Genomic DNA, 19,265 nt, shown 5'->3' on the forward strand with positions numbered 1-19,265 from the left:
TAGACAGCATCTTAAAAAGCAGAGACATCACCTTGCCGACAAAGGTCCATATAGTTAAAGCTATGGTTTTCCCAGTAGTGATGTATGGAAGTGAGAGATGGACCATAAAGAAGGCTGATCGCCGAAGAATTGATGCTTTTGAATTATGGTGCTTGAGGAGACTCTTGAGAGTCCCATGGACTGCAAGAAGATCAAACCTATCCATTCTTAAGGAAATCAGCCCTGAGTGCTCACTGGAAGGACAAATCCTGAAGCTGAGGTTCCAATACTTTGGCCACCTCATGACAAGAGAAGACTCCCTGGAAAAGACCCTGATGTTGGGAAAGATTGAGGGCACAAGGAGAAGGGGACGACAGAGGAAGAGATGGTTGGACAGTGTTCTCAAAGCTACCAGCATGAGTTTGACCAAACTGCGGGAGGCAGTGGAAGACAGGAGTGCCTGGCGTGCTCTGGTCCATGGGGTCCTGAAGAGTCGGACACGACTAAACAACTGAACAACAACAACAACCTTAGCAAAGGATGCATCTATTTCAAATGAAGAAATAAGGGGGGCGGTGAAGAACAAAAGCCTCACGGAATGCAGCGGCTGAAGCTCTACTTGCCACTGCAGTGAGGTACAAATCATCAGCGTCAATAGCAGATGGCAAGGATGATTGAAAGGCAATGCCACATGACAGGTGGGCATGGTTTGTAAAGAAAAAGAAAACAAAATGGCCTTGTGGGCCATTTGAGGGGTCAAGGGGCAGTCCTAATTAGGCTGAGGGCCAGGTCTTCCCTAGCCCAGACAGTGTGGTACATCTGGAGGTTGTCACACCTTGAGCTAGCCAGTGTGAATGGTGGGGGGAATTTCTTCCTCACCTACCCCTCATTCCCAAATGAAGAGAAGCAGGTACTCTTTTCTCCCTCCAGGTATCATTTTTTTATTCATTTCCATTCATACAGGAGGACAAAAACAGTTGGAAAGCCAAAGGAGCAAGTTCAAAGAAGATGGCATGCGAGTAATGCGTTGGCAGCGTTTTTTCATGCTGAGTTGCTGCACGTGGTCCATTAGAAGAGGACATTCTTCAGCAGGAGCCCGGAGAGGGCCAGGAGGAGCGATGCATAAGGTGAAGGGGCCTTGCTACACACAATTTCATTGACTACTCCCGTAAATTGACCAGGTGCAGACTTCCCTATCTCGTTTTTCAAAGACTCACACGTAGCCTTCTTCTCACACTTCTTTTCGACGCGGAACGTCCCTGGATGTAGAAAAGAAAGGTGGGTTATCCGCAGAATCAACATTGCAAGCCATTATGGCCCAGACAATACATTTCCATGCCACTGGCATCCATTCTTTTCAGTAGCATGCTCAAGGAGGCGAACAAAATCAGAGCCACATGAAATAATCACAAGAACACATCTTATTCTACTCGCAGCAAGATATGACGGTGTTCGTGTGAATTTATCGCAAAGGCTCCTTGAGATGTTTCTAAGAACAGGGAAACACAGGGCCAGTCCAAGACATGGTGGCATCTGAGGCAAACCACAAAATGGTGGTAGTGTTCCCATTCCCCCCCCCCCCCCAGCCAGTGAAGAAGGTGTGAGAGAAGATCTACATCAGGAGCAAGAGCAGGAGGAAACCAGCAGTGCCTCCTATTCACCAACGGGCATCTGCAGAGGCGGCATTGGGAGGGGGCTGCTGGGGAGACGGTAAAACCAGCCTCCAAGAAACACACCACTGTGGTGGCAACAGCAGATGATGCATTCCTTAGAGGCCAGATCTGCTGCCCATGTGGAGTCTGCTGCCTGATGCTGTCACTTCACCTTGCCTCATGGGTGAACCGGCCCTGAAGATGTACTACATCACTACTTTGAGACTGAGTTGGGTGTTTCTGCCATATTGCTGCTGGTTAAGGGTTTTTCAAAATCAATCTTATTTTTATTGAAAGAACAGAAAAAGGATCCCACTAGATGAAGTCAAAGTCCTTGCTTCTGTTCCTACAATAGCCAACCAGATTCCTACGGACCAGAAGCAAGATATGGATGCAACAGCACTTTCCCAACATGTTTTCCTCAGCAGCTGATATTCAGATGCATGCTGTCTCTGACACTGGAGGTACTAGATATATGTCATATCTAGTAGCTGTGGAAAGCTGGATGCACAATGCATTTTCTTAATCCCCCTTTAAATGGGGCAGCTGTCCCAGTTGGTAGCCACTACTGCATAATGGAAGCAAATCCCAGAATTTAACTAAGGACTGTGCAACTTTCCCGTACGGGGCAAATTTAAGATGTGCACTGTTGTTTTGGGATTTGAAATTGATGGTGCACTGTGCATTAAGACATCTTACTGGAAGCAAGTTTGAGAAGGGTTGACGCTAAAGGTTGCTAATAAATATCCCATAAAAGGATCCTTAAGTGCATTACAGTACTTTCTTTGTGGTCATGGGGTGGGGAAAATGTTTCTGCATCAATTCCAGCTATTAATGGCTGTGGATCACTCTCCATTCACAGGTGCCAGTTCCTTTTCGTGTGTTTGTGTGGAATGAGTCTGCAGTTGGGGAGACTGATTGCAAACGTGACTAAGGGGAAGGGGGATCTTTTTCTCTCTCTTGTCTTTTCTGTTTGTTTAAGTGTCATTCAAGCTGTCAGCAGGAAAAGGCAGAGTTCTGCAGGAAAGCAGAATGACTGTGGCATTAGCCAAATCTTTGCTCCTTCACCGCCAGTTGGGGGGGAGGGGGGGAATGGTAAAAATGATTATGATAGTGGCAATGAAAGGAGGAAAGAAGCTGAGAATATTATTTGCCCAGGGATGGAAAGAAGAACGAACCCCATCGAAAGAAGAATGGACAATAATGGACTATGCAGAAATGGCAAGGCTGGCTGGGAAGATCAGGCACCAAGAGGATAATAAATTCGACAAAGAATGGCATAACTTTATAGAATATGTTAAAGAACACTGTAAACATTTAAAAAGGTTAGCAGGAGTGATATGGCACTTGTAATTTAAAACGACAAAGGATAAAATTGATGTGTAATAATTTAGATAAATGTAATTAGATGCAGTAAAAAAGAAAGATAAATTTTGGAAGCCAAGGGAGAGGTGGGGGGAAGTCTGGGGGTTCAGGGAACCCCATAAATGTACAGATATGGATTATGGCTTAATGTAAACGTGTGTTTGTGTGTGTGTGTGTGTGTGTGTGTGTGTGTGTAAAATTGTGGGGTTTTTTGAAACTTTGAAAATAAAATTTTTAAACTGAAAATAAAAAAGAAAACGGAAGGAGGAAAGAAGCCCCCACTGCAGTTATAAGCCCCTTCCCCTCTCTCTCTCCAAATTCTTCTTGCATTTGAAAAGTTTGCTCTGAAATTTTCCTCTTCCCCCAGGAAAGGGCTGTAGTTCAAAAATAAAATTGGACATGTCTTTGAAGCAAAATGCAGGTGAGCCAAACTTGAATCCATATATGTCAGTGCTCTTCCAGACATTGGTGGACCCACCACACAGTTGTCCTTTCCTCACTGGTGGGGAAGGTGTGGCCTTACAGGTATTGTTGGGGCTCCATCTCCCATCAGCCTCAGCCAGCATGGTTGAGGGTCAGGGGTGCTGGGTGTTGGAATTCAGGAACATCTGGATGACCATACATTCCCCGCATTCAACCATCGCTACACCCACTAGGCTACTTCATATATTCCCGAGGATAATGCACAGCACAGCGTTACCATTGGCTGAGAAAGACTTAGGCTCCCTCTCACTTACCGCTGACTTGAGTCACTAAATGTTGGCAGACCTCATTCTTATCTTCACAAGTCACCTTTCGTCCAGAGCAAGTTTTAGAATTACTGCTGCATACTTCACATTCCAAAGAACTAGCTGGGAAATGGGAATAAAAAGGGTGTGTGTAAAATAAAGCCAGAAATGATAACACAACTGAGCAATTAGCTGCCTTTTGATGGGAGAGGAGGGATGGCATTATGCTGTGTCCTCTAAACCATTCACATATTTTCCTTCTTTCCCCTCTTCTCACCACTAGGAATAAAGTAGGGGAAGTCTTTAATTTGCACTAAAATATAATACAATTGTGTGTGGTAATCTTACTATGGGATTACTATGGTAATCCCAGCCCTCCTCCAGGAAAACAACCCAGTACATACATTATTATGTATGTGCATAATACAAACATACATTATTATGGCAGACATTATGATGCCCTAAAATTCCCCCCTTTTTCCCCCTCTTCCCATTGGGAAGAACAACAGAACAGAAATCCACCCCAGCACCTAGCCAAGCAGGGTCATCTGGTGCTGCTGACTTGCATCTAGGAAATAACTAAGTGTCTACTCAGAAGAAAGGCGCACAGAGTTCAGTGGGCCTGACTCCCAGGTAAGGGTGTGGGGGGCTATAGTGTTTTATCTAGGGAGCCAGGGCTCCTCCAGATGACAAGCTCTTTTTGCACCAGGTCAGTGCTTTTTAAAATTCTCCCATATATTACTTATTGGGATGCCACTGTTCCCTGCCCCCCTGGACTACACCCATGTGGGGGACACAGGAAGAAAACAAGATTGGAAGGGGGCCACAGTGGGGAAAAGGTTGGGAAACACTGGGATAGATGATCCTTGTTGTTCCCTCCAACTCTACAATTCTCTGTTTTTTTATTGTGGGGGGTGGAGACCCACAGGGTCAAATTTTGAAGGCTAGGTCAAGGCTCTTGTAAAGTTCAAATTGGGCTGGTTCTCATGAAAATGAACTGGATAGCTCTCCAATCTCCAATTACCTCCAGCAAGAAGCACAGAAAAGAGGAGAAGTCCCAGGGCAGCCTGCATGGTGATGGAAAGTCTCTGTTTGAGGAAAGATGTTCCTTGGACCAAAATGTCTGCAAAAGAAAATAAGATGCAAAAGACATTCAGTGAGGAAGCAGGCACATTCCTAAGGAAAGAAGTTGGAGATGTCGCTGAAAAGCACCAGAAAAACCCTGAATGGCTACAATGTCCTTATGCTGGCTGATAAATGTCCACCTTTCCTCAGATATAATCCCTGATCTTCCAGAACTGGACATCCTACTCAGAGGTTCCTCACTATGGAAAACAATGTTCTGCTGGCCTTTGATTTTGGACTCAGTCTGACCCTTATGTTTCCCTCCCCTTATGGTTTTGATCTATGAGCTACTTTTAAAATGAGGCTGCATTTTAAATTGCATTTTAACCTGTATTTTAAATTGGGTTCTTTCCCCCCTATTATGTTTTTACTGTAATTTTACTGGTGTTAGCCACCCTGAGCCCGACTCTGGCCGTGGAGGGCAGGGTATAAATAAAATTTATTATTAATTTATTATTATTATTATTATTATTATTATTATTATTATTGAATCATAGAATTGTAGAATTTGAAGGGCCCCCTCAGGTCATCTAGTCCAACCCCCTGTAATGCAGGAATCTCAGCTAAAGCATCCACGACAGATGGCCACCCAACCTCTGCTTAAAAACCTCCAAGGAAGGAGATGCAAAGCAAGTAGAAATGAAATGAATAAGTCTGCACATTGTTTTTTGTGCTTTCAGTAATGGTGAAGGTGACATGTTTCAGAAGCAAGCAAATTCCTGTTAAGTTCAGATTCCTGCATCAGAGGAGGGTTAGACTAGATGACCATTGGGGTCTCTTCCAGTTCTATGATTCTATGATTCTATGAACTTTCTGGAATGGTGGGCATTTTTCATTCTGTTCTGGAACAATGAATATCAAGGATATATCAGGCAGTATGTTTTTGAGCTAATGAAAGCACCTCTCGTTTGTATAGAGTTTATGACAGTGTGGGTAAAAAAATGAATCAGTTTTACTGTGTGTGCGTGTGTACACGTAAGGCTGTTGTCAAGCTGCAGTTCACAAGGCCACCAGTAGGTGGCCCAATTCATTGTGATGACAGAACAGCAGACAAGTAGGCAAGAAAGTCATGGCGGTGGCAGACGGCCTAGGCAAGCTGTTCAGGGAGTGGTTGCCAAACCACTGTCTGAAGCACTGCAGTGAGGTTTAATGGAGGGGGGGAGGCTCTCCAGAAAGCCGTTAGTTAATTAAAATAAGAGGAAGCTCATTCCGTGTGTGTGTGTGAATGTGTGTCGAAAGTAGTCTACTGTACAAAGGCAAAAAACAACAACCCATTTGTTGCTCTGGCTACTTTTGCCTCTGCCACACCCATCACTGATATGTGGCCCATGGGAGGTTGCCCAGGAAAGAACATGCCCCTTGGGTGCAAAAAGCTTCCCTAGGCCTTGCCTTGCCTTGCTACAGACAGAACTGAGGTCTAAGGAGCCCATCAACTCTGAACTGCTGTGATTTTTGCCCCTCAGCTACCAGCTGTGGCTACATCCATAACACATGAAGGTCTAGGTCTGCTATACCTACCTCTCTCCAGAGCCAACTGCTAGGGGCCGAGGTCCCTTCAGGCCCCCCCACCCCAATATTTGACAAGGCTATCCTCCCTCAAAGTTGATAGGCATTGCCATTCAAATGGTGTGTGTGCACTGCCTCATGTGATTGATTATGTGAGGTGAGCCTTACCTGCCCCCCTTATTTTATTCAAGTTGCCCCCCCCCCGCTCTAAATCTACACTGGATCTCAGACTGGGAAACTTCTGACCCTCTAGAACAGGGTTTCTCAAACTTGGGTCTCCAGCTGGTTTTGAACTACAGTTCCCATCATCCCTGACCACTGGTCCTGCTAGCTAGGGATGATGGGAGTTTTAGTCCAAAAACAGCTGGAGACCTGTTTGGGGAACTCTGCTCTAGAGGATGTTCCCAGCATCCCCTCCCATCACAGTCAATCATCAGGGAGGATGAGTTCCCAAGCTCTGCACAAGGTTCTGTCCAAGCAACCATGGCTTTCGCTCTCTCCTACTCCCCTCTAGAGGCAACCATTCATTTATTAAGGGGGAAATGCCCAGTGCATTGCCAGTGTGTGGCTATCCTAAGCCAGAGGTTTGTTTGATTGTTATTATTTGTATAACCCCTGTTTCCTCCAAAGAGTTCAAGGTTGTGATCATTCAAGGGCACCTCCCAAGTCCTACTGCAACACTCTAACCACTACAATGCACTGCTCCTCAAACCATGGTCTTGCAAGCTTTCGTTCAGCCAGTGCACAAAATAAAGCCCATAATAGGCCCCATCCTGCCTTCCTAGAACTTGGCTCACAAACACATCCACATCCGTCTGATTAGAAAGGTATTGAAGTATGGCTCATGCATGGTCTTCCATCTGTGGGACAAAAGTAGTCTATTAAGTAGCCTGCTGAGACCCCCAACAATTTTCTGGAGGTCCGTCAGGGTGAGGTAGCTTTAGCACTATTCTCCTAAACCTCCCCCCCTCCCCAGTATACAGCTTTCCCATAAATACGTTTTTGAAATGTAGAAATATTCAAAAAGGTTGTTTCTATTGATGAACGCTGTTTGTGCCTTCACTGCTGTCTTCCTTGTGTTATGATTACCAGCTCTGTCTGAGAAGGGGCTTTGCAGAACTATTTCACCCTTGTCCACAAGTCTCCTGCATGGTTGGAGTTTTTGCCTATCCTCCTTGTGGGTTTGTTTTCACGTTAGGGAAGTTAGTTAATTCACTTTTAAAAATAAATAAATAACAACACATGCATCCTTTTCCTTCAAGGAGCTCAAGGCTGCAGCATGTGTGATTTCTCTCCTCCTATTCAATTTATCCTCACAAAAACCCTGCAAAGCAGGTTGTGGTGAGAGATGGCGACTAGCCCCGAGGGCACCCACAGTTGAGGTGAATGAGGGAGTGGGGAACCCCGGTCTCCAGCCCCCCCCCAGCCACACCCCAGCTGCAATGATCCCACCTCAGTCAGACACCTCGTTCTGCGTAATGGGTAAAATAGCTCTTCCCGCCCTCCCTCTTGACTTTCCTCCAGGGATCAATCAGTAAAGAGGAGGCCTGGGTGGGAGAGGAAGGACCTTGGGTGGGATTGTTTAGAAGAGACCAGAAGGGTCAGGCTCCCCAAGAGTCAAACGCTGAGATGCAGCAGGAGGCCAAAGTTGTGTGTTGAAATGATGTCACTCCCGGATTTTGAACCTCGGATTTGTGTTGCCCCAGAAATCATGACCTCCCCAAGGTCTGGTCAGACACCCATAAGGTTCCTATACAGTGGTACCTCTGGTTAAGTACTTAATTCGTTCCGGAGGTCTGTTCTTAACCTGAAACTGTTCTTAACCTGAAACACCACTTTAGCTAATGGGGCCTCCCGCTGCTGCCGCGCTGCCAGAGCACAATTTCTGTTCTCATCCTGAAGCAAAGTTCTTAACCCAAGGTACTATTTCTGGGTTAGCGGAGTCTGTAACCTGAAGTGTCTGTAACCTGAAGCGTATGTAACCCGAGGTACCACTGTATAAATATGGTTATGAATTAAAACTCTCTGTATCTGGAAGTTCCCTAACATGGTTGCAAGCAGCAAATTTGTCTCCTCTCTCTCCCCAGCCGCTCGCCTTTCATGTCTCATTTTCTTCCTCTCTCACAAACAGCCAACCAATCCACAGACTCAGTTCTAAATATCATTGAGAAACTTACAGAATGTTTCACATCCTGCACCTTTTCCGAGGCCAGTCTTCTGTGCAAGACTGTTTCATTTTCTCCTTGTGCACAGAGGCTGCTGGAAACTTAACAGCATTTCTTTTTTTTAATAGAACAAACTCCCAACTGTGCATGATGAGCAACAGGGAGCAGGGAACTCCTCAATGCCAGCCTGTAAAACAATGTCATCTCCCCCTTTAAAAAGCAACAGCATCTCCTTTTTTTTCTTGCAAACCAAATACAAAAGCCTCCAACTGCCTTTGGATAGGAAACTGCCTCATGTTGAGCCAAACCTTTGGTCCACCTAGATCAATATTGTCTACACAGACTGGCAGCAGCTCCCCATGGTTTGGGGCAATCATGAATTGATTTATCAGCAGAGGCAGAGGTATTAATTAGACCCTTTTAAGTATTTGATTATCCAGCAGAGGAGATGACCAGGATTGAACCTAGGACTTTGGGGCATACAATGCAGATGCTCTTTTACTCAGCCGCAACCACTTTGTTGTGAGCTTTGATTAAAAAAAATGTATCTCCCCATTCATGGAATCATACAATCTTAGACCTGGAAGGGACCCAAGGGGCATCTAGTCCAACCCCTGCAATGCAGGAATCTCGGCTAAAGCATCCAGGACAGATGGCCACCCAACCTCCGCTTAAAAACCTCCAAGGAAGGAGCTGGGGCATGTTCAGTAGCTAGCAGATGCCAGTCAACAAGCTATACCAGAGACCAAGCTAATATGTTTTCACTCAACACATCTCCTCTGCTGTTCCTGCTTTCATATATTAGCAGGGAGATGCTCATCAATTTGCTAATTGGAAAGTGCTACAGCTTGCTTATTCCTACGCTGGATGAGAGGGCAATCTGGATAGGAAGATAGGTTTTAATGGTAGCATGTGGTGAATTTCCAGGGATAATGGAAGGCTTGGAAGCCAGCCACCCCACCTTAGGCCCTAAAGTCTTCCATGCCAAGCAGTTAAAAGTACTCACCAGCAGCTATGAAGGAGGCAGAGGCAATTCCAAACGTTGTCTAGAGCTGGGAGCTGAGCTTCTTTGGAATCCTTGATCACACCAAGGTCTCCTCCCACTGTCTGAGGCAGCTGAGAATGTTTTGCAGAATAAAAGAGAGAAGTATTTTTCTTCCCCAGAAAGGGGGAGGAGCAACACACCAGCTGCTCCGCCCTCCACCCTGCCCCTGCTCCCCATCAAATTGACTCGGGCCAAATGAGGGCGGTATCAATGAAGCTTCTCCAAAAAAGGTCCAAGTCAAGAAGCTGTGTGTTCCTCTATTTGGGTGAAATGCTAAGCAACTCCAGGAAACCTCAAGGTTTGGACACAGCAGAGGAAACGTTGGGAGACACGCAAAAGCAATGTCCACCCTCCCCAGCCTAGACCCAGCTTGGGGTCCTTTCCAAAATGCCGGCGCAGAGGCTGCTGCATTTTTATTTATTATTATTTTGGTTCTGCAGTTCATGAGAGAAAGAGCCTCCCACTTCACTGCCGCTTGCTGCTAACTGCAAAAGACTTCCTGAAGTGGTCTGTTTTCAAATTGTTTTTGGCACTGGCCACGGTACCGCGTGCCAATTCAATTTAGCTAAAACCTTGGGTTGTTTTTAAAGCAACTGTCTGTCTACCTGACCTCCTCGTCTGGGGGGGGGATGATTTATTCCTCCAGTTCCCACCAGGATTGATGGCGGATAGGCATGTGTGTATTACTGGATCCAGCAATAAGGGGCTCTCTCCCTTCCTTTATTGGCTGTGTCTTGCAGAGAGAGAAAATTGTTGCACGCACTCCAGTCTATGAGCTCCGAGAGACTCCCGGGGGGGGGGGTGCTTACCCAGCTGTCTGCTTTCCTTGGAATGAAGATGAATAGAGACTGTGGTATCTTGAGGATATATGGTTCTATTCACACATACAGTGGTACCTCGGGTTACATACGCTTCAGGTTACAGACTCCACTAAGCCAGAAATAGTACCTCAGGTAAAGAACTTTGCTTCAGGATGAGAACAGAAATCATGCTCTGGCGGTGCAACGGCAGCAGGACGCCCCATTAGCTAAAGTGGTCTTCAGGTTAAGAACAGTTTCAGGTTAAGAACAGACCTCCAGAACAAATTAAGTACTTAACCCGAGGTACCACTGTATAGATAACATGTGTTACATGCCACTCCAATCTCCGAGCGGTGCAAGATTCCAGGGGTCCCACGCACTTGCCTAGAGTTCGTGTTTCCTTTGGGGAATGAGGCACAGCAGAGACTGTGGTGTCTTTCTAATATATGCTTTGTTCATGCATATATACAACCTGAGCCTGTGATTGGGAGGCTCACAGCATTAAACACTCCAAAAAGTTCCTGTTTCTCCAATTGCTGCAGCCTTGGAAGCGAAAAGAAATCTGCCATCGTTCTATCTCCCTCACTGGCTTGCCGCATTTTACCAACTTCTTCCCCTGAGTCATATAACCACCACTGCAAACCCAACCCCCAAAACTCCGGCATTGTCTTCTGGCTGACTTACTTTCAGTTGAAGGAGGGGCTCACACCCATCTGCTGTCTGGCACCAAGTCTTTACTTTGTTAATGACCCATTACCTTCCTTTTGATCACTTAATGGCTCTTCTCCCAGGCGATTTCCTGAACTCGGGAAGTTGGTCTGCCTTATATTTTAACACGCACAAAAATCCCTGCATGGCACTCAGGTTAAGATTCCAAGCATTGATTAAATTCAAACTCCTACTGGATGCAAGAATTGGGGGGGTCGGATCTGCCCCTCCCAAACTCATAACATGAGCGTAGGATGGAGGGGCTCACAGCATTAACAGTCCTCCCCGTTAAGTTTCCGGGGAAGTACCAAACTCAGCTTTTGAACCCAGCACAGAACAGACATGTCTCTGTGTACCTCTGCTGCCCTCATTTCAAGGAAACCAAATCCTGGGTAAATGTCTGGAACTCCTGGGATCTCACATCACGTTGAGATTGGGGCAGTGTGCAACACTATCTTGGTGTGCATTGAAAGCAGAGATAATAGGTTTGAGCCAAGAGAGTGGGTATGCATGATAAGGCAAAATGACCTGATCAACCAGAGATAGAAGGAGTGTTGGGGGGAAATGTCTTTGTACAAGATAAGAGAGAACTGACAAAACTGACAGATGTCAGCTAGAGCAAAAATTGTGAAACCAACCAACCAAATGAAGGATGTTATGGTGTAATGGAGTACCCATGAGTACATTAAGCTTAGGCAAGAAGCCTGTCTATTTATTTTTTTCATTATTTATATTTACTAATTGTTTTTATTAGCAAGTGCATAAAGTCAAAGGGATGTGTGTTAAGATGAAAATGAGAAGACATATGGCATTACTTACTGCAATGTCCACTATATGCAGACCCAATAAATCAATTTATAAAACTTATATACGTAATTTTCATTAGATTTTCTGTTTTACAATTTCAAATTAACATTTTATGTCCTTAAGATATCAATGACTTCTCTTTCCATGGTTCATTTTGCATATCTTACATTCCCTGCATATTTCACAAAAACTATTCCAATTGGTTTTCCATTATTACATCCATCAAAGATTACTGACACTGTTGAATTTATCTTAATGCTGCCAGCATTTTCAGCTGCACACAGTTATTTTCCATAGACTCAAAAAATGTTTTCCAGTCTTCTTTAAACATATGTTTGCTCTCTTATTCTATATGTGAAGTCTGCAAGTTGTGCATATTTTGTCAACTTAAGTTGCCAATCTTCTTTAGTTGGGACCTCGCTCACTTTCCATTTTTGGGCTAACAAAACATGGGCCGCAGTTGTTGCATACATAAATAACCTTTTCTGACACCTGCGGATTTCAGTCTGAAATCCCCAGTTTATAAAACTTCTGTTCATGAAGGAAATCAGTTTAACCAAGGTGGAGGAGAGGGTAACACAGCAGCAGTGCTCCTATTGGGTATTACAGATGCCAAGCAGGAATATATGGGGCAAGGTGGACTTTTTCTCACCTACTGCTTGAGGTCTATCACATGGTGTCGTGAAGGGACCCAGCCTACTCCCCAATCCTGACTGAGTGAGGGGAAAGGTGGTGGATCTTTGCCCCTCGAGTCTTTTTGCAACATGCATCCAGAATTGCAGCTGGCAGAACTTGAGCGTGTAATTCAATTAACACATTGCTTAATGAAACCAATAAGTAGAGCCTACAGGGAAATTTAAAGAACATTGTCAAGTTCAAACCCCTCCAGAGCAACCAATACTTTCATTGCTTCTCCCCAGCCTACCAACCAAATACAGTTTTGATCATCCTTATCCTTATCCTTATATTATAGCACATTTTCAATACGCACTGATTTGGCAGGATAGCAGTTCTGTTAATGTACTTCAACTGAGCACAATGTACTCTTCTCTTAATTGAAGGTTATTCAGTCTCTGAATGCAATAAAAGCTGGAGGGATTCCAAATGGAAAAGAATATAATTTGCAGAGCAATCTAGTCTGTGCCATTTCCAAAGCATTTACAGCAACAGGGAGGAATCTGTAGCCCTCCAGACACAGCTAGACTACAACTCATTCCTGACCATTGGCAATACTGGCCAGGACTGATGGGAGCTGAAGTCCAACTACATTGGGAGGACCACAGGTTCTCCATCCCTGATTTATGGTAACACCATCAGTCCCTCAAACTGCAGCTTCATACAGCATTTGTTGAGATGGATTGGTTTTTCTCCCATGTCAGTTTTGCATGACTTCATTCATAAGTCTGTTCCACCCTGTTTCCATATTAATCTGACTTTTAAAAATTAATCAGTACCAAAAAAAAAATCATATTTGTTTGTGCATTTAAATTAGGCATGAGAACTAGCCACAAATCCCAGTTTTGAAAAATTGAGCTTTATACACCCTGGTTCACTGTAATTGAGGTTGATGTGTCCATACCTTAGATAGATAGATAGATAGATAGATAGATAGATAGATAGATAGATAAAATTTTCAGGCCTAGTAGATGCTCCTGAGTGAAAAATTTTGCGAAGCCATTTCCCCTGATATAATGCATTTCTGCACATGATCTTCCCTTAACAGGTGCATTCTTATGCACACTTTACCATGGTATATGCATTTTTATCCACATGTACACACCACATTGCAAAATTCAGGGAAGCGTGAATTTTGGATAGTTGTGTTTCAGTTCTCACATTGTTTCAGAATTTAAAAGCATGAAAGATGGAACAAAATGAGAGAAAAGAACAATGCATCACAGTGAAAGTCAAACAACCCAACAAAACAGCATCAATGGACAGCAAAATCATCACGGTGTCAATACAGACAGGTGGGGGAAAATGGACCCAGAGAAGGTCACAGGAAAACAACAAGGAGGCCTTTATTCACTGCTAAATCGGAAGGATTATTTACAAGAGAACTTTGATCAGCAGAAATCCAAAAGTAGCCAAGACGAAAGACCCAGAAGAAGGAGCAGCCTTATTGTTGCAGTTAATCTTCGAATCTACACTGCTAGCCTGAGGTATAGTGTCCTTTGGAAGCTGACAGCTGGCGGTGCAGCCCTTACGAATGAAATGCACGATGTTCCCTCCTGCACATGAAAAACAAAAGGTAAAGGTGAGAGGAGGTACCATATGCAATTCCTCCTATAAGTTGATCTCTTGGCCCCTCCCCGCTCTGGGCACACAGCTCATGCGGAACTTTGACCTGTTCGCCAGCCTGGACTGGCTGATGATCTCTCTTACCCACCTATTGTCACATTCCTTGAAAGGACAAAACAGAGGTGTTGATCAGCCCTGCAAGTCTCCTTCTTTCCGGTGCAGCTGATGCCGGTGGCATCGCAAGTCTCACATTGCAAAACAGGAAAGGCCTCTGGAGGAAGGGAGAGGAAAGGTTTCACAAGGGGAAAGGAAATGGGGAAATAGGCAAACGCCACTTGAAATGCACCTGTGTGCCACTTGTGGCTGTTTTTGCAGAACCCAGGGCTCAGTAGATTCTATGCTGAAACCAAAACAAAATTCAGTAAGGAGCCATTCGTATACAGTAAACGAAATACATTTGACAATTTGCACCATTCCTTTGTATTCTTTAATTTACTAATGAAAATTCCAGTACTGTTTTGAGTACTTTTCTGACATGGCTCTTTATTGAGAAGAGCAATGAACTATGCAGAGCAATGAAGGCCATCCCCACTCATAGGAACTGTTATTGAGGCTCTCCTGTGGGATTTTCTGGGATTTCACCTAAAGGGGAACGAATCTATTTCTGATTCATGACTATTACATATTTCATGACTATTACAAAATTCCATTCTATTTCTGCATTAACTTGTGATTTCAATATGCATTTTGTAGGGTTGATCTGATGTTTTTAAGAAAAGAATTAAAGGGATGGGTTATTATTTTCTTTTCTCCCCTGCCCACCTTTTGACATTCTCGTGAATGGTTGGTGAATTTTAGTCCTCTCCTGGAGAATGGCTTCTCCAATGATGTCACCTGTGAACCTGGGGCACAACAGCAGAATTGGTTTTAATACTGTTTTAGATTTTTTTGAACATTTTTAAAAATGAAATCATTTTTATTAGATGTGCTACTGGGTGAGTCACGTGACCTGTGCCTCACTCGCCGCAGCCCCCAGTACTTTTTCAGGGTGATAGAACACGAGATCGTGATATCCCAAATAGCTGCCATAATCTTGTGTGACACGGGTGGTGCTGTGGGTTAAACCACAGAACCTAGGACTTGCTGATCAGAAGGTCAGCAGTTCAAATCCCCGCGACGGGGTGAGCTCCCGTTGCTCGGTCCCTGCTCCTGCCAACCTAGCAGTTCGAAAGCACATCAAAGTGCAAGTAGATAAATAGGTACCGCTCCGACGGGAAGGTAAATGGTGTTTCTGTGCGCTGTTCTGGTTTGCCAGAAGCGGCTTAGTCATGCTGGCCACATGACCTGGAAGCTGCACACCGGCTCCCTCGGCCAATAAAGCGAGATGGGCGCCGCAACCCCAGAGTCGGCCACGACTGGACCTAATGGTCAGGGGTCCCTTTACCTTTACCTTTAATCTCGTGTGAAAAAACAGGATGTCCCTTTTTTATGGAGCACTTTGCAGGTATACAATAGTTTTGGCCCCTGTCTGCTACCAGCTCTCCTTTCCTGAGCCTATTGCTTCCTTCATCCACTAACATGAACATTGTTCATCATGAGGCGACTCAAAACTGGGCACTCCCCCCCACACACACTCCACAAAATACATTATCGCCACACTTAAATAGTGTGTAGAATCTGGGGAGACCTGTTTGGCTCAACCTAGGGAGTCAACATTTCAAAGTGCAAAAACTTCATCATGGCAATGAAATAAAATTGACTTAAGTATTGATCTTAAATGGTTCACTGGGAAACAGCAGGCCATTGGGAAAGATGCCAAAATCTCTCCCCAAATATCCATGACTGGAGTGCTCTGGAGAAATAATAACTGCCATTAAAATTGACAGCTGTCCGTCAAAGCAAATATACACCCCCACCCTTGACTCCTACCTCCACTACCCATCACTTCAGGTCAGCGAATTTCCCTGGTCAGTTTGGTTTCGTTTTTTAAATGAGGTGGCAGAGATAATATTTAATTAGGGGTTTAAAACATCACTTGGAGGAACAAATGTACAGATAGGGCTATAGAGCCTTGGCATCAAGGCCAGGCAGTAAGAAACGCACACAGCCTTCTCTTTGCTTTTTTCATTGGGATCTTTCTATATTAGGTGCCACATCCAAGACCAGATGTGTGGCCTGATCAATGTAGCTGGCTTAGCAACAAGGGAGCAGAAAGAAAAGGTTGCCAGCCTCCAGGGCAACACCCGGCGTTAGAGCTCAGCCCCTGAGCTTACTTTGAATGGTCTTCACAACATGGACAATTGGAGGGCAGGAAGTTCTCTTCCACAAGACAGTTTGACAAGGTACCTTCCGGTTCTGCACTTGCCTTAAGCAAGCAGATGTTCTCCTCCTTGTAGCTTTTTGTTTAAATCTATCTCTCATCTTTCCTCCCCAAGGAGCCAAGGGTGTCATTTTTTATATTTAAAAAAAAAACACAAATGACAAATTTTAAAATTCTAAAAAGGACATGAAAACTAGCACCGTATCTAATCCGGACAAATCCCAGGTCCCTGAACCAAATCAGGATAATTTGGGCTGATTCCATCCCGGACACAACATCCACCTGGAATATTCCAGAGCTATCAAAATAGGGGGAGACAGAGTTGAATGGGAAGAAGGGAAGAAGGAAACATTTCAGATGAGAGACATAATCTGCATATCCCCTTTCCTCCTCTCCCCTCACCAATAACCGCATGTTTAGTTGTTGTTTTTAAAGCATTAGGAATGTGCAAAGGCCCTGATTCAAATATAAGGTCTGGTCCAGGTCCCGTGGGATCCAGATTACTGAATCCAGGGCCAGCCCACCCAGGAGGCAAGGTGAAATGACTGACTCAGGCTGCAGGATTCAAAGGGGCAGCTGATCCCAGTGCATATCTTTATTCCACCCTTCTGATGTAGATCTTCTTCCCTCACCCTTCTTCTCTGGGTGGGGGGATGCCATTTTGTGGCTTTCCTCAAGTGTCAAAACATATTGGGCCAGCCCAATAAATGTCTTGGGCTGGCAAATTGGGGGGTGCCTTGCACAGCCTTATTAAAATTGTCTGGGGGAAAATTAAGAAGAACCATTGCTAACAAATTTAAATGTTGCTAGGAATGGCATCCTTCAGCCGTCTTGGAGAATATGCTTTAATTATTTGCATCGAAAAGCCTCCCCGTACAATGCTAGCTTGGATCTGGTTCTGTTGAACTGTTCACAGCGGAACAACCCAATTCCCAAGATAGTTTTGAGTTTACCTGTCACTAGAAGCACAGAGGAGAAGAAGAAGAAGAGTCTCATAAGAGCCAACATGATGATGAATGCTGCACCCTATGAATGCTATTGCAAAAAAAGTTTGAAGACAATTATCTCCCTCTCTTACCCAACAGTTTCTCTATCTGCGGTGAAGCAACTCACTTACTAGAAAAAGTATGCAGCAATGTTCTAGGAGAAAACCGGAACTTTAAATGAAATCCTTTAAAAACGGAACTAACAGTAATTTCAAGATGCGTTGGCTGGAGCTGGAGTAGATGAAAGGATGATTTAATCGTAGAGTTGAAGAGTTGGAAGGGACTATGAGTGTCATCTAGTCCAACCTCTTGCAATGCAGGAATCTTTTACCCAACGTGGGGCTCGAACCCACAACCCTGAGTTTAAGAGCCCCATGCGCTGCCAACTGAGCTATCCCAGGAGCCTGTGTGGTTCACTTTTGTTCTCCCTCTCCTCTTTTGAGAGCTACAGGCACAGCAGCTTTAGGAAACGTGTAGCACTCTGGCTGTCATTGAGTTCTTGCTCCCATCATCCACAACCACTGAACCTGCTGACCAAGGCTAATGGGAGTCAAACAACATCTGTAGTGCCACAAGTTCCCTATCCCTGCAGTAGGGATATCAGGAGGGGATTCCTAGTGAATGTGTTAGCTGCACCCATTCATTGTGGTCCAGATCCAGATCAGGGACTGAGTGCCTGTTGTGGTGGTGGTTGGAGGGGAGGAGGCAAAAAGTAGCCAATGTTAATCATGGTTTTTTTTAATGTTTTTTTAAAAAAAGTCTTCAGCCATGAGACAAGAGTTGCATTCACAAAGCAGTTTGTTCTGCACCCCTGACTTTCCTTAGCTGTTGTAATTTATGTGTTATGTTTGAGCTTTCGCATGGCATAAAAGCCACTATCAGAAATGTAACAGAATAGAGTAGAAATTTAGTACTCATTTCCAGGCTAATTTCTTCCAGAAAGAAAAAAAATCCATTTGCAGGCCTATTAACTCAGAGAATTGTGGGATAAGAGCAATGAAATCTGGGACACAATTCTGGGTATGTGTGTATGGGTGTGGGTGTGGGTGTGGGTGTGGGTGTGGGTGTGTAAAAAGGCAAAGGACCCCTGGATGGTTACGTCCAGTCAAAGGTGACTATGGGGTTGTGGCACTCATCTTGCTTTCAGGCTGAGGGAGCTGGCGTTTGTCCACAGACAGCTTTCTGGGTCCTGTGGCCAGAATGACAAGACCGCTTCTGGCGCAATGGGACACTGTGGCGGAAGCCAGAGCACATGGAAACACCGTTTACCTTCTCGCCGCAGCAGTACCTATTTATCTACTTGCATTGCATGCTTTCAAACTGCTAGGTTGGCAGAAGCTGGGACAGAGCAACGGGAGCTCACTACATCATGGGGATTCGAACCGCCAACCTTCCAATCGGCAAGCCCAAGAGGCTCAGTGGTTTAGACCACAGCTGAAAGCCCTATGCCACTGTGGGGAACAGGTTCCACAGCTTAGGGGCTGCTGCAATACAGATGGAATTGGTACTCCAAAGTTGGTACTTCAACTACCCTGGTTCCAAAAAATTTAGAGCTTTATAAGGGTCACCATTGGCACTTTAAACTGGGACCAGCCCACCTTTAAATTCATTTTGCTACAATTCCGCATCAATCTGGCTTGTCTCCATGATGGCTTCTTCTTTTAAAAAAAATGAAAATTGATGTGGAAATGTTAAAGACTGGAAAAAATGAGAATTTGAGGCAGACTAAAACTGGCAGATTTCACCCGTCCCTAATTGCGGCACCAAACCGCCCAGCGCCCTCATAACACCAATATTGATCGATTGATGTGCGGGCTCTGAATTTCCTCTCGCTTTCC

At 44.7% G+C, this 19,265-nt stretch overlaps 2 long non-coding RNA genes across 2 annotated transcripts; both read right to left on the reverse strand.

Annotated features, from left to right (window-relative positions):
• Positions 1 to 895: 895 nt before the first annotated feature.
• On the reverse strand, positions 896 to 9,680 carry LOC307221751. The gene is made up of 4 exons (XR_013841471.1): positions 9,527 to 9,680; positions 4,749 to 4,847; positions 3,734 to 3,847; positions 896 to 1,238 (listed from the first exon to the last, which is right to left on the reverse strand). It is a non-coding gene; the product is annotated as an uncharacterized lncRNA (long non-coding RNA).
• A 4,196-nt stretch (positions 9,681 to 13,876) lies between these two features.
• LOC307221852 lies at positions 13,877 to 14,394 on the reverse strand. The gene is made up of 2 exons (XR_013841569.1): positions 14,270 to 14,394; positions 13,877 to 14,111 (listed from the first exon to the last, which is right to left on the reverse strand). It is a non-coding gene; the product is annotated as an uncharacterized lncRNA (long non-coding RNA).
• Between the last annotated feature and the right edge of the window lie 4,871 nt (positions 14,395 to 19,265).

This window comes from Podarcis cretensis (genome assembly GCF_951804945.1).
Source record: "Podarcis cretensis genome assembly, chromosome: 8".
Lineage (NCBI taxonomy): Eukaryota > Metazoa > Chordata > Lepidosauria > Squamata > Lacertidae > Podarcis > Podarcis cretensis.